This window comes from Pezoporus wallicus, unplaced genomic scaffold (assembly GCF_028554395.1).
Source record: "Pezoporus wallicus isolate ANWC-B61680 ecotype Strahan unplaced genomic scaffold, APGP_CSIRO_Pwel_v1 scaffold_13239, whole genome shotgun sequence".
NCBI lineage: Eukaryota > Metazoa > Chordata > Aves > Psittaciformes > Psittacidae > Pezoporus > Pezoporus wallicus.
Window position 1 is genome coordinate 6,554,416 of NW_026642052.1, and position 15,616 is coordinate 6,570,031.

A 15,616-nucleotide genomic window follows, 5' to 3' on the forward strand; every position below is an offset into this window, starting at 1 on the left:
TTTACCAAAGCTTTAGCTACACCTGCAAGGCACATCCTCATAATTTTCCAACAAGCAGGAAAGAATCCAACAGGGAAATTAGTTTCCTTTTTCTCTCGCCCTTTTTTTTGCGTAGCAAAGCTGCTTTTCAGTAAAGATGCCAAAAATTTCTCTGCCCAAACAGTGAGTTTAGTGTGTTTGGCTTTGGGATGTGAATATTTTTAACACAGCTTCTAATCTGCTGTGATTTAGTAACAGTTTTATAGGGTTATTTTGCTGCACTACTTGGAGATTGCAGATGGTGCACAAAGATTCTTAGCAACTTTTTGACTGGCCTATTCTTTACCGTGTGCATTCGTGCTTGAAAAACTGAGAACAAATTGGGCTGGGAGATAGGAAACCTTTAACTCTCTTGGCTACACAGAAAAGGTTGAAAATGTGGGCTGATTTCATCCAAAAGACTCAAAAGCTAGAAGAAAAATGAAGACTCGCACATTTATTGTATTTAACATTTTATCATTTGGGGTTGGGAAAAGCTGAATTCATGAATTTTGAATGTTTGGATGTGCTCTCATTGTAATCACAGCCTAAATCAAATGCAAGCAGCAATAATCAGATCTGTTTTCTGGAGCTCATAGACAAGGAAAAAACCCCTTAAATTACTTGTAAATGTGCAAATAAGAGCTTTCCAAATGACCGGATGAGTGAGAGAGACAAACGAATGACACAAAATACATTTAAATTGGGACTGCAAACAGTTCGATCACATATTCCAGGCATGTCCGACCAAAGCAGTTGCTATAAACCCTGGATACCAAAATGAAATGCACAGCACAGGTCTGCACATCTGCTGCTGAAAATCTGGCACCTTTTTTGACAAATGCCTGCCTTTTTGCTCGAGTAACATCCGCTTCAAAGGCTAAACAAAAGAGTGATCCACAATAAAAACAACATGCTTAAATTTTCTGAGGCTCTCAGCTGCTTTTAACTCTGCAGATGCAGGGTGACTGCAGTCATGCCACACAGCTCAGGCTGCTGCTGCTGCTGTAAAATCCAAGCTCTCACCTCTGTGCAATGCTCTTCTAGTTTTGATTTACTTATTTGGAACGTAAAATAGCCTGTCAGCTGCAGAAATTAAAGGTATTGGAACAATGTTTTCACTATCATTAAAAAAGCATTCAGGGATGGATAGAGGATGTATTTGGGGTGTATTTTGTATAACTTTTAACTGAATGGCTTTTACATGTGCAAATTAATGACAGTGCTATTTTAAGCTAAGTGCTAAAATAGCTGTATTTTTACAAATTCTATGTTTCAGATAAAGAGCATAAAATAGTTCCACAACTATTGTATTTTTCACCTATTGTGTTAGGATAACCTGCTAAATCCACCAGAAAACTGCTTTCTCCACTGCTTTCTCCAGTGCATCCTCAAGGACTTTTACTGCACACCAGTAAAAATGAGTTTGTTTTGCATCTGCTGCCTGTCCCCTTCCTCTGCAGCTCAACCCCAGCTTCCCCCCTCAAGCCTTCGTATCCCCTCTCCCCGTGCCTAACCATGAGCTATTTCTACATGGAAATAACCTCAGCAGCACCTAATTCACCCTATTTATAGTGCATGGAAAGTCCTAACCAGATTCACAGCAGTGCCATTTTGTAGCTCAAAAATGGCTTTTCAGTTACTGCAAATGGGTGGTAAATTGATATCCACATTGCTTCTTCCATCATACTGCTTTAATCCCCCAAAGCAGATAACAGTCTTGTTCTGCATTTCAAGAGATCTTTTTAAATGATGTATCTTGAGGTCAAACTAAAGGGTTTTTTTCCAGTGATTAGCTATAATAGCAAGATGAAATTTCACTTCCACAAATAAGATTATTATTGAATTTTCTGTATTATGTTACTGATTCAAATATTTGTAAGAAGATACTGCAATAGAGTGCTGGGAGCTTGATATTGCTGAAGTAAAACGTGTATTTAATCCCACTCAGGAGACTTTCGGGTGCTGGCAGGGATCTTGAACAGGTACTGAATTCACATAACCGTATATCCAAAAATAAAAAGAACACTCTGTGATACACTAAGACCGTTCTTGGAGTGAAACAAGCCAAATTACATCTTAGCCTTCAGCAGTAGGAGGGAGGTGTGCCACACAGCTCCTACTGAAAATACCAGGGGAATTAACATCTCAGATCTCCAAAAAGGAAATTGGAGATGTTAACAAAATGAGAGAAGAATGTACCTCTTGGAGTGCAAAGGCTTTGAAAACCAATTGAAGACCCTGGCTTTCCTCCTGCCTTGTTGGTAGATGCCTCAAAAGAGGCATCTTCACATTGATGCCATATAAAATTTCCCAGTTCCAAATTCTGAACCAGGCCCTGTGGTTCAAATGCCATCAAAGCCCCAGGCAGATCCCCAAAAGATGAAGTCCTTGTGCTTTTACTGATATGCAAGGCACCGCAGTGTATCTGGCTGGTGCCTGGGCACCCCAGGACGCACTCAGCACCATCCTTCAGCTAGTTCAGTTGGCATATTCATGTCCATAATGAGGAATTAATTTCCGTGGCTAATGCTGACAGTGGATGTACTTTCTGGTTTCTTACTGCAGCAGAGGATTCAGAGCCTGGGTTCCGATCTTCTGCTTTCCCTGAATCCCTTACATCCCTTTTAAAGTCTCTCCTTTCCTTCCTCTGCAACTTTGCCTTGCTTCCTTCTCCCAGCCCAGTAGATGCCTCTTGATCCTTGCAGGTATTTGTGAGCTCCCTGTTCCTTCCTCTCTCCTGCACAGCCACAGGAGTTGAACGCTTCCCACCAGAAAGGCACCATAATGTGCTTTTCTCACTCCAATCTGAGGGAGTCCCAAAGGTCTGCAAGTGTGGAAGATACTGCCAACAGCAGGAGACTCAGAAATGACAGGCTGGCTTTGGTCTTGTCTCACTTCAGTGCTGGCAGAAAGCAGGGCTCAGATTTGAACTTGCTTTTCTGTTTCATCCTGGTTTGCTTTGCTTTTTGTTCGTTAGGTCTGAACCCTCACAGAAGGAATGAAACGATTGTTTTTCAAACTCTATGAAAGAGCTCCACAGAGCTTGGGAAGAGCTGAATTGAGTGCTTCAGACCGGAACCCCAGCTGGAAATCGTCCTTTTGATGCTCTTCCATCTTGTGTTATTTACAGAGCAGATCTGCTGTGCAGCCATGAAAGCAGAATATGGTGGTGGTGCGTCAAAGTAACATGGCTGTTAGCTGCTGTCTGGATGCAGAAAGAGAGGACCTCATGCCAGCTGGTTTATTGGGTTACTGCTTTTTAGGACCATTAGTGCAGTTAGCACTGAAGTTTCCTATGTGATAGAGACCAGGTCTCATCACAATGACTTACGGAAGGCTTTTTGTCCTCTTCCAGCAGGAGAAATGCTACGTGCAGAGGGAGCAAAGGGAACATCATCCTCAGATTCCAGCTGGCTGGAAGGGCTGGTGAGATGAATACTTGACAGCCAAGATACCTTTTTTAATGGGAGGTAAAAGAGTTCGTGCACTGCATGACACGGAGGAGGGCCATAAAACTGGGAGGCTGTAGCTCTCCCTTTCTTTCTCAGCCAGTCATTGCCATTCCACGTGGTGGGTCCACAGACTCACCATGACACTCTGCATCCGGTCTTCCTACAGCAAACCCTTACACCAGTGAAAGCTGTGGGTGGTCTGGTGGTTTTGGGGATATTAACCAAGTTTAGTCAAGTTTACAAAAAAATAAGAGAATGTTTTCCAAATTCAGGTGAAGTATGGGTGAGGGGGACATTTTTTTGATGTGAAATATCTCTAAACTTTAAGTTACAACCCTACAAAAAAGAGGCTTGCCTCTTTTTTTTTGGTGGAGTTGCCTACTAGTCTTGGTCCTTTCAAATGCACAGAAGTTATGCCAAGAAACCATAATGCCAAGCTTGTTGCAGGGCAGTTCAGCTGTATCCATTTTCACTGATGTACTGGAGCAACCAGTTCATTGTTGTCCTGGCTTTAGGAAACAACCTTTCTTGGGCAAAAACTTGTTCTTTGGAATGTAAACCAACTGATGCTGTCTGTTTGTATAAAAGGCAAGGGGAATGCTGAAACCTGTCCACTGCAATATGCTGTCCAAAGAATGCCCTAAAGGGTGTGCAAAACCCTCAGAAGCATATCTGAGCTGGTTGGATTTGGTACAGTTGCAACATTTTCTGTAGGTTAGGTGAGTGAAACACTAGTACCAAAATACCTACATATGAAGAAGGAGCTTTTAGAAGAGCTGGGTAACCATGCAGTTATGTTTTAGCTTACCAGTCTGAAGTCATGCAAGCTGGCAGTGCAGTCAAACACATTAGAGGCAAACAGTAAGAGTATAAAGAATAAAAGCAAGGGGGGGGGGCGCTAAATGGCAACCCCAGAACAAGGATTATGATGGTATTTCCAAAAGTGCCACGAGAGGGCAATAGGAGGCAGAAAAAGAGTAAACCTTTGCCTTCCTGGGACTGGGAGCTTCTTGCATCTCGCCTCCAGGTGATGGGAAGGTTTGACATGTTTTAGGGGGGAAAAAATTCCACCTGGTTTGCCTTGTTCCCCCTGCAGGGACATCCCAGAGGCCTTTACATTTCAAGCCTTGTAATGAGTTCTTTGCATCTGGGCAGCAAACAGAGCACCTAGGCACTCAGAGGGCTTCAGTCCAGACACCAGGTCCCCAGAGAGGCAGGGCTGGGCAGTCAGAGCTGTGCCCACAGGTCTCTACCAGTTTCCTTAAGGATGGAGCCCGGGCGTGTTCCTGAACCCATCTCCTCTGGGGCAGCAAAGAGCAGCTATGAGCACAGCCAGTTTTCTGCTGTCTTTCCTAATGGTGTTGGCTCTAATCCACTTGAAGGGAAGTTTGGTTGGATGACTGTTGTGGGGACTGATGCTGCAGAGGGAACTGGAGTCACTGTCAGGCACACAGGGCAGATGTATCTGTGGAGCTGTGAGGAAGCCTGCCCTCCTGTCTGCCAGGAAACCGTCTCTCACCTCCTCACATCCCTGCACCCCTGTATCCTCATGTCCATACTTTCCCATATCCCAGCATCTCCGTATCTCTATATCCTTGCATCTCCTCTTCCCCCTATCCCAAAATCCCCACACCCCTGTATCCCCACAGCCCTCATTCTCCGAGCACATCAACCTCTCTGATGCAACACCTTTGAGCAAGGAGGGCCTTTCCTTCATTGCTCAGCACCAGACATTCCCCTCAGTGAGCAATTTGGGAGCACTGATTCCATCATTTCTGCCCATGGAATTCAACTGTGATGATAGCAAATGTTGCTTTTGCATAAACTTTTTTCTTTTTTCCTAAAGGATTAAAATCAGTTGCTAATCTAAAAGACATCATCTGGACCAGAGCTGAGTGGAATATCGTTTCCTTTGCTCTTCTCTGGGGAGGGGGCAGGGCAAGAAACCACTTAGCCTTGAAATAGAACGATTTTGAAGCAGCAGGTGAGAATCTGTGAATTCATGCTGAGACTGCTTTGAATCACAGGAAGAGTGACTGGGAAGTGGAGCCTCCCCCAACACTGGGGAGCGCTCTCACCCTCCCTGTGATACAACAGTCCTCAGTGCAGAAAGCATTTACCTACCCTGTGTAAAGCTGAACTTATGTCAGTGAGACTCAGAGGATCCACCCAAGAATATTCTCACAGCTGGACATGAGGATGTTTTCCTGGAAGGAGGGATGCATTCAGATCTTCTGAAGTGGAGGAAGGAGTTGCCCTTGCATTTCACAACAGTCATATTTTTTTTCATTTCATTATCTTTTAATATCAGTGTTCAAAAATGTAATTATTTCTTTCCAACTCAAAGCAGCTTTTCCTCAACTTTTACTTTTGTTTTTAGCTTGAAAATGGAGAAAAGCAAATTAAGTATTTCGGAGCAGCCTAGCCAACTGTTCATCCAACTGGCAGCCAAATCATAACAAGACAAGAGCTGCAAAACCATATTCTAGACTTTTTAACCCAATACTGAAAGGTGTCAAATTAGGATGTTTGAAAACAACAGATTCCTTGTTTGTGGGTGAAAACCATACACAAGTTCTAACAGAGAGAGGGAAAGAGTAGTTTGGCTTATGTGGAAGATAGAGGGAAGTGTTCAAATAGAGAGTTATCCCAATTGTGTACCAGCATACAAGGGGAAAGGGCAAGACGTGCTCCCTTTCTTGGGGTGGCTTGCAAAACACATAGAATTCCTCTGCTCATTAAGCTGTAATCATGGTTTTGTGTCGAGTTAGAGGGGAAAAAATACTAATTTTAACCAAGAAGCTATAAGAAAGAAATTATCTTTCTTAGGAAGTTATTTTCCAACTCATTTGACACCTCATCCCCACTATGTTCCCATTTCTCCTTGTGCTCAACTCTGACATCAGGAGGGGACGTGAGGGCAGCCTGTCCTTCAGTGTGATGGGAAGTAGTGTCAGATGATACCCACTGTGGTGCTGGCTCTGGATGACTGAGCAGATCCGGGGGGAACACACATCTGTGCACAGCAGGATGTCCTTTTCCCCCTCTGTCTTGCATCCCCCTGATGCTGGTGGGGATCTCCCCACTGGCTTCACCATCAGATGGACATGGGCAGAGGAACATCCCATCCAGGCGGGGTTCACTGCTTCTGCTCCTCTCTGATTCTGCTTTCACACCAGGGACTCTGCAGCACAAAAGCAGCTCTGACACACACGGATCCCTCCCTGCCTCTTTTGGCCTCTCCCTTTCTACAGTCCTGTGAGTTCAGTGACACCATGTGTTCTTAAATGTGTCCCCTTCACAGCATCTGAGGACCTCTGCAGAGGTTTAACATGGGTGAGAAAAACATTTCACCCTCACTTTTTGCGAGGAGTAATTTTGAAGGTTCTTTAAAAGAGATGTAGAAAGTGGAGAGAAATATCTGCTTAAAAATAGGAAAAATATCCTGTAAAAATCATTCAGATTTTCAGGTGCTCCATTCTCACTCTAAGGACAGGCTTTTAGCAGCAGAGAGGGTATCAAAGCATGATAATTAAAGCTATGGTCATGCTTTCTGCGTCTGGGGCCATTTGGGAACCAAAGTAATTCTGTCTCTCGGAGATGAGCCCCATACATGTGAACCCACTCAGGTACTTCTGCCCTGGCAGAGCAACCCTTAATGAGCCCTCTTAAATGCAGCAAAGAGGCACAAAGAGAATGAGTGCAAAAAGAGACTGAGCCTGTGATTTCTTAGCAGTTCCTAATGATGTAATTATTTTGCCTTGCAGCACTATTACTCCTGGGTTGTTTGCCTGGAGTCACCTGGGAAACTCCAAGAAACTCTGGAAAACAACACTATGGAAATTAGAGGTCTCTCTTGTATCTGCAAGGATAAATACATTCACAGCACAGTTAGTTACTGTGGAGTTAAAATGCTGTCCAGAAAAAAAACGGGGTGGAGAACAGGGACGTTTTGGAACCAGAAAAGAAAGATGTTTGGAAATTTTTAAAATAGAAACCTTATAGAAAACAGGTCACACAAGACAGAGAAAGGATATCCTCATTTTTCGTCATTAAAAAGCAACAACTCTGTAATTAAACACAGATGCCAGAATAGTGATCTGTTTATTTGCTATAGATGGACCAAATTAGCAATTGGTTAAGAAACACACACACAACTCTTGTAAAAAAATAAGGATATATAAGACTGCATTTTTCCCTTTAGGCTTCCATATCCAAAATTACAGACGTTTTTTCATCTAAGGCTGCATGCTCTCTTACTTGCTGCAGTGAGCTAGTTAAACAGCCCCTGCCTTAGCTGGGAACAGGGCATGGCGTGATGGTCTTTGCAGCCTTCTGGGCTTGTTACCACTCCAACATCTGCCGCATCACAGGATTTTCCGAATTCCTCGCTGCTCTTCACATTACATTTGCACCTTCATTTCCAAGTATGATCCTGAGGGCTGGGGGAGGATGGAGAGGGGGGATTCAGCCTCTGGCAGGGGCTGTCGCCCATCCCTGGGTAGGGGAGCTGCAGAGGCGCTTGCTCCCAGCAGCCGCAAGGAAAGCATTAGCACTCCTCTCCTCCCCTTCCCACACTTCTTCCACTAACGCCATCTGGCCCAGCATGCAGGCTGTTGTCCCTGTGGCCTGGCTGAATCCACACCATCCCACCAGCCAGTTCTGGGCTGCTTCAGCACCTTCCCTCTATCCACACTGTGCCTTTACTCAGGCATCAAGCTTTGCCATGAGAGCAGTGGGGTAGGAAGGAGCAGAGTTTCCAAGTCCTTTCTCCCAGTGCAATGCCCAGCAACCAGGCTGGGCAGCCTCCGTCTCTGCCACAGAGAAGGGATGCTGAGAGCCACACCACCCTGGAAAGGGACCATAAGTTTTTAGCACCTTCTGCTTGAGGCACTCAAATAAAAACCTAGAACAAAGTCTCATGGACTCTGATCGCTCTTTAAAAAATGTCCTGCAACCCTAAATCAGATCCCACTATCCAGGCAAGTTACTGCACTCCCGGTCTCAGCAAGCAGCATCGCTGCCTTTGCCCATGTTTATGGCCATGAACTGCAGCATCTTGTACAGCCCAGCATATGCCACTGACACTTGGTGTGGGCTTGGCAGCCTGCACAGAAGAAGGTGGTTATGCCAGTGGGTGGCAACATATTCAACACATTCAGACATTCTAACCTCCTGCCTGGCATGGGTGAGCACCTCCCTGGCCAGGGGCCACAGCCCTGCACATGCCACATCCCTCCTGCTGCAGGGAGTCCCTCCATCCCTGCTCCCTGCTGTGGTCCTTTGCACCACCTTTGGTGCGCCCTGGGTCTTCTGGTGACTCTTTCAGCTCGTTCATTTAGCAGAAGAAAGATGGTACTTTTGTAGGGTGAGTTTGTGCTGGGTCAGTGTCTGATTCTGCCCACAGAGGTGTCCTGTGAGTGGAAGGACCAGAAGTGGTAGGACAGGATTCTGGGGGCAGACACCCCATTTTAACTGCAGGTGACTGCTAGATAAACTTAGCCTGTCTTTTGAATTGCACCCTGAGATAGCTGGTTCCCCAGTGCCTGTATACTTGAAAACCAGAAATTGAGCAAACATGAGTTGCTCAAAGGTAGCATCTGGTCTCCACCATGGCAGCACATGCTGGAGGTTTAGGATGAGCATTAAAACCTTTAGCTGTGCTGCTGAAGTCCCTAACTTAACCTTCTGGCCTTTCTGATGCATTTCTGAATGCATGAAAGAAAGGCTTTTCTGCTAATGAAAATAAATGTTTTGGCTTTTCAGGATAAATTGCCCATTCTGGTTAGCGCTCTTATGCTACCTCAGCAGTTTAAGTAGTCAAGCTATTTGTTTGTTCTGAATCAGACCTTTAATTTCAGAAAGTTACTGGCTATATTTTGTTACCATTAGCGTCAGAGGGCTTGTATAGGTCAGGAAACGTGTACAGCCAACAGCCTACTCACTTGGAAAGACATCCATAAACAATAAATTTTTATGAACAGAAATTTAATGGCATGGATCTTTCCAGTCTTTCCAAAGCAGCTGAGTCCCTGCAGTTGGGTATCTGTTGCTAACACAGGCTACATCCTGCTCCACTGTTGTTCAATGGTGCTGCCTGTGTTTGGTTGAGCTTCAGCCTCTCTGCATTCGTTTTGTCTTAGTTTGGTGGATGGTGTCAATTAACAATTAAAATAATTCTCTTTCCATCAAACTAAAGGGTGTTTTATAAAGAAATGCCACCTCTGATAGCAATTTAGCAGCCGGAAAGGCAGTCTATCACCCAGTCAGCAAAGGAACCACAGAAATGAATATATGTGGGTATCCATATGTAGTGTTTGGTTTTCTTGAGCAATTGCCATTTTATCCTGGAGTAACCCTTGAATCATTTGCAGGAGGGTGTCAGATAAAGCTTTCCTCAAACCCAAGACAGCTGTACGTGCAGTCATGGAGAACCATATGGTGCGTCATGTGCGAGGCTGATATTTGCTGGTTAATGAAGATAGCTCTAAAGACTGTCTGGCTGACTGTCTGATGGTGTGAGCCCCAAGCTGCCCTCGGCAGCTGCCCTTTCTGCCACGGAGATGCACAGATCTAGGGCCACATTGGGTAGGTTGGAAGACAGGACTTCTGAATTACGTACAGATTCTGCCCCTCTTCAGGTAAGGGACTTTCTTAGTTCTTCCATTCATACAAACCATTCCCATCAGACAGAACAAATGTGTATTTTTTATAATGCTTTTGTCATCCTGGTTATACATTGCACAAATTCATGCCCTTATTGGAGTTATACAGCCACTTCTTACCCAATTATTTTTTGCTGTAATAATTAATTGCTAGAACTTAATAAGGAGTTTTGAGACTGCATAACTGGGCTGAGACTCATCCAAAAGCCTGGACAGGACTGCCAACATTTCAGCTCTGATTATCATGTATGTACACTTAAAAATTCACTTTTTTGAGTTTTGAATTCTTCTACAGTGAATATTTTCACCTATGATCAAGGCCAGCAGTGCTTGAAACACATTCATGTACCCCACTTTTGAGAGGTTTATGATGTTCTCTGCACCTCCTTTATTTTTAAGCACTCTGTCCTTGTAAAATATGATTTGAATAGCTGCAGCCTTCCACATCCAAGAGCTTGATAGCCTTTTATAAATAGCAGGTGTCCAGGGGAGTTTAATATGCAGGTTAAGAGCTACCCTGAGCCTGAGGGAGTTGGAGCTGCTCAGGAAGGTGCCCTGACCAACCAGACTATGGCCTTCTCTGCGCAAAGGACATTCTCTACTCCTCGGCTAAAGCTGTGCCGCGCTGCAGAGGAGAAGTTGTGAATCCAAGGGTCACTGAGGAAATGGGAGCTTTATTTGCTCCTTAGCCCTGTGATTAGGGACCTCGTCAGAAAGGTCAGATCTTCTATTCCACCTGTGCTTCTAGGGCTGCTTTGGTACATATTCCTAACACCAGTAATGTTAAAATGAAGATAGCACTCACCCCTGTATTTGTTCAGAGTTTGGGTGCAGGAAATGAGGCATGCCATAAACATTCATGGGAGTGAGCCTTTCATGAGAGGCAGGCTGAGGGACGATCACTTGACATAACTAGTAAGAAGACAAATCTGAACACATAAATGGGCACAGCAGAGTGGGAATACTCTGGAGAACCTTGCCTGAAAGCTGTGATTAAACTCATAACTCCGTATCAGCTCTGTGTTTTATTTTGTGTCTTCACACTCCTGGCTACAAGTGAGGATAGAATAGCCAGAAGTGAGAGGTTACAGGGAATTAGGCAAGGAAAATATGGAGTTTGGTTTTAGCTGTGTTAGATTAAAGGAGTTGGCAAGGTAGTCAGAAACTGAAGACAACAACAGTAGAAGTTAGAAAGCTACAAGATACAAGAATATTAACTTCTTTATACAGGGATGATGGGATCACAAAAAAAAGTATTATTTTTGCCCAAAAGATTTATCAAAATACTGTTATAGAGTCATAATTTGTCAGCATTGTGAAGTCAGGCACCTCAGGCAACTTTTCAAATTCTTCATAATCTTCAATGTCTATGGGAAATACAATGAAATATACCCTGTTCTTAATTGATTCCTTTTGCGCCACATTTTTCATGCAGGCTTGGCTGTTGGCCTTTCTTTGCTAAGTGTGGGTTTCAACAAGTGGAGAAGATGGATGGCCAAACCAGTCAACTGCAGAATATGCAAAAGGTCAAAGCACTAAGCTATCACACTGCGAACTGCTTCCAGATAAAGCAAGCATAATGAATGGGGTAACTTTCTCTTTGAGCAAACAAAATAAGGAAGCTGATAATGGGTTTTTATGACTTGAGGTGCTGCATGCATAGCCCTGCGCAGTATGAAATAGGATAAAAGTCCTTTCTTGCCTAACCTGTTGAAGTAGAAAAGAATAAAACTAAGTAGTTTGCATCTGTGATGCTGAATAGATTTGTGTCAACCTCCAATGTAAATTAAGACTTCTGTGTGGAAGCAGAAGAATGTTGCTAACCTTTGTGTATGGCTACAGCTTTCTTCTTCATAAGGGTTTTGAATGAGGGGCTTATGAAAACATGACTTCTCTAACACACCTTTTAATTCTGGGCAATGGACACCACAAAGCTGAAGGAGCACAAGGATTGCCTGTTGCTCCTGCTGCCATAGTCTCTCTTCGTGGTCTCCAGTGCCAAGAAGTCTACATTGTAATAACTGGATTAAAGCCTAGGATTTAATGTTTTAGTGGGTAGCGCTGGGGCTCCTGCCCACAGTGTGGCAGTAGCAGCAGGGCTGCTGTGAGGCATCAACGGAGAGGTGCAGCCACAACCACCCCGGGGCCAGCAGAGGTTGGCTTCTCACCAGTACAAGCTCAGTGCACTGTTCAGAATGCTCAGAGGAAGTATTTGGTTTCCCAATCATCCCAGATCAGCATGGGTGCTAATTTCAAATCACTCTCCATTACTTTCAGACTTATCTTTAGTTGCTGCTTGACTGCTCTTGGCAGAGGAGAAATAAATATAAGCTGTTATTATTACGCTATCTTGAATACCACGCATGTTTTCATTCCATCTAATACGAGTAGAAGATAAACTGGCAGCTTATTTCCTCTTTCTTTTCCAAAATAAAGAGAGTGATAGGCTGAGACCTCATGCAGAGGAAGCTCTGGTGCCTCTGGGGTGGTGGTGCATCTGTACAGACACCTATGAGATGAAGACAACAATCCTGTTCTGAAAGGGATGTGAACTGGCAGATGTGCATTTTGTTACCATTTCCTTCACAGACTGTTTATGTGGATTTGGAAGAAATAGAAATCTGGGTATTTAGTGAAATGTCCCTCAAACCTCTGAAAGGGCTTCACCTCAGCCCATGTGGAGGTCCTAAATCCCACTCAAGGTAATGTGGACGTAGACTTTGTTTTGTTAACTTTTGTTAACAGAGGTATTAACCTGACACTTTCTGGTAAATGTAAATGTCCATCATTTAGAGAAGAGATACTTTGGTCTGCATTTGGTACAATGCTTTGTTAAAATAGACTGAGTGAAAACAAAATAGAAGATTTAGACAAAGCATTACTTTTTGCATATATTGTTATCTTGCAATAGCCCCCACTTGTTTCAGGAGCCCTGTAAATCTCACTGGATTCCCAGTTATGGCCTGAGGCATCAAAACATCTTTGCAAGTCTGGGTGCTGATGTTTAAGATTCCTGGTGGAAAAATGTGTTATTGAAGGAAAAGGAGAGGGAAATGCAGCAGAAAAAAAGGGTCCCTCATCATGTGGAGGCATAGGCAGGTGAAGTGAAACTCCAACTAAAATATTAATTGCAGATGTATAGTAGAGGCAATGGAGCTGCAGTGCTCTGTCTGGTTAAGACTCCAAACCCTAACACATTGGTGTCTAATGACTGAATATAGGTGCAGAGTAGAGGTGGGTTTAGTTAGGTAACCTCATTGGGTAAATGAGATGTGATCTGTGCTTTCTAGTGACTTTGGGCTTAGAATAAATTATACTCATTTGAAAATTCACAGGCCCTATTAGAATTGCACTTTGAATCTCATATAGATAAAAAAATGCGTGTGGAGTTAATCCATTGGTACCCAAATGCCTCCTTGAGGTGTGAAGCCCAGCACCTGCAGAGTCATCTGTACATGAGCTGGTCATCACAGATGTGTCCTCATCCTCAGCAGTTCACTTGCTGGTCATCTCCAAATGGGTGCACTGACTGGGAGTCATGAAACCATCACCCCTTAAGAGCAGACTGCCCATACTCCCTCTTCTGTTTCCTTAATAGTGATCTCTTTTTTAGCTATTGCTGTGTTATCATCCTGGTAATACCTTATTAGCTCTTCTATTGACCAAGCTGTGAATGCTAACAGCTAGCAATTAAAAAAAATACAGACACACAAAATACAACCCACCAAAACCCAAACCAAGACAGGAAAAAAACCACCCAGAAACCAAAAACCACCCTAAGCAAAGGCTTCCATGTGTTTTGACATCACATTTCCAAGTAACAACTGATTTTTCTTGTCATTTAGGACTGCTGGACAATAGCATGTTTCTTCCTACCTGGATGAAGCCAGTCTTCATTCACACCACTTTGTATGATGGAAGAATCAAGCTTCTGGCTTTTACCAGCTTTGTGACCTCCTGGAGTGCACTGTGCCATATAAACCTGCTCATTCTCTCAGTATTGCAGCAAGATGAATTCTGAGCAGTTATGTTCACATCTTGGCAATTGAGCTGAGCAATATTTGGATATAAATGCATTCAGTCATAACACAGGAAAATCCCAAATCCCAGCATCAAAGGATACTATTCTTTATAATGCCACTTTTTAATTATCAATGCCACAGTCATAATTCCTTCCTGCCAACAAATCAACTTCTCAGTGGTTCACTGCAGATGAAGAATTTTGCTTGATTCCTGGTTCAGACACTTGTGTTGGAAATATCCTTGATATTTATTAGAACCTGCTGAATCTTAAAACACTTTGGTCAGAGACAGGACATAAAGATGTCACCGGGAAAAAGCCTCAGCTGCTTGCCACATGAGAGAATTAACACTCACAATTTGTCAAGTGTGACAACTATATTCCTTAGAGCACATTGACTCCAATGCATCTATTACTTGGAGTCATGCTTTTTGTTTTCGAGATGCAACAATCAGTTATGCAACATGTACAGGACCACACGAAGACTTGCACTCACAGGCAAGGCATGAGGCATTTTCTTCCGCTTTGAAATTTCTCTGAGATGGACGTTTCCTGTTCTCCTAACCCCTGCGCTACTTGTTGTGTTGTACCTGTGAGGACATGAATGCCAAATATCAGTTTCCAGTTCAGCTCGATCCTACAGCAGCTGTGCCCAGACAAAACCAAAAGTAAGAAAATCAGTGTTCTGGTGAAGTGTTAAAATGTGAAACAGATGCCTAGAATTGTGCCTTTAGAGAGAGTAAAACTGAGCCTATCACAGGACCAGTGAGAAAGCCTATAAAAATATAATCTTTCTTCCAAAACAAATGGAGCCTGTGTTTTCTGTTGAGCACTTAAGCTTTCGAGGCTTACATAGCACTTTGCACTTTCTCCTCCAATTTTACTCTTGCCTCCTGCCTCCCATCTGGAAAGCCCAGTAAGCAAATGAAATGGTTTCAGTTCTTACCTTTTAAGATTCTCGTTATGTTGGACATCACATCCCTTTCCCTCTGACAAAGCTTTAATGACATATTCCTCCCTATTCCTCCTTCATTTTAACATAAGAGCCTAACTTCCAAGGTGCTTTAACTTTCTGTTGTGCACCTCAGAAAACTATTCAGGGTGTTTCAGAGGGCATAAAATAGTAACAGCTCAGAAAAAAATACTTTCATTATTACTGCTATCAAATCACTGCAATTAATATTATTTACTACTTCACCAATGGCTATACAGTCCTTAGCCACATTTCTGGGAGGCGGGTAAGTAAATGGAAGTGAGGAAGACTCAGTCCAGAGCTAGGTATGTATCAGTAGCAGACCTCAGGTTCCTACTTCCTGCCAGTCTTCTCCACAGACCTTTAAAAAACATGTTTCTTCCCATGTGATGGGGCAATTCCCTTGCTTCCCCAAGAAAGAATCAAGAGGAAGCACCCTCTCATACGTCCTTAACAGGAGCAGAAAGAGATCAATGGAGAGAAC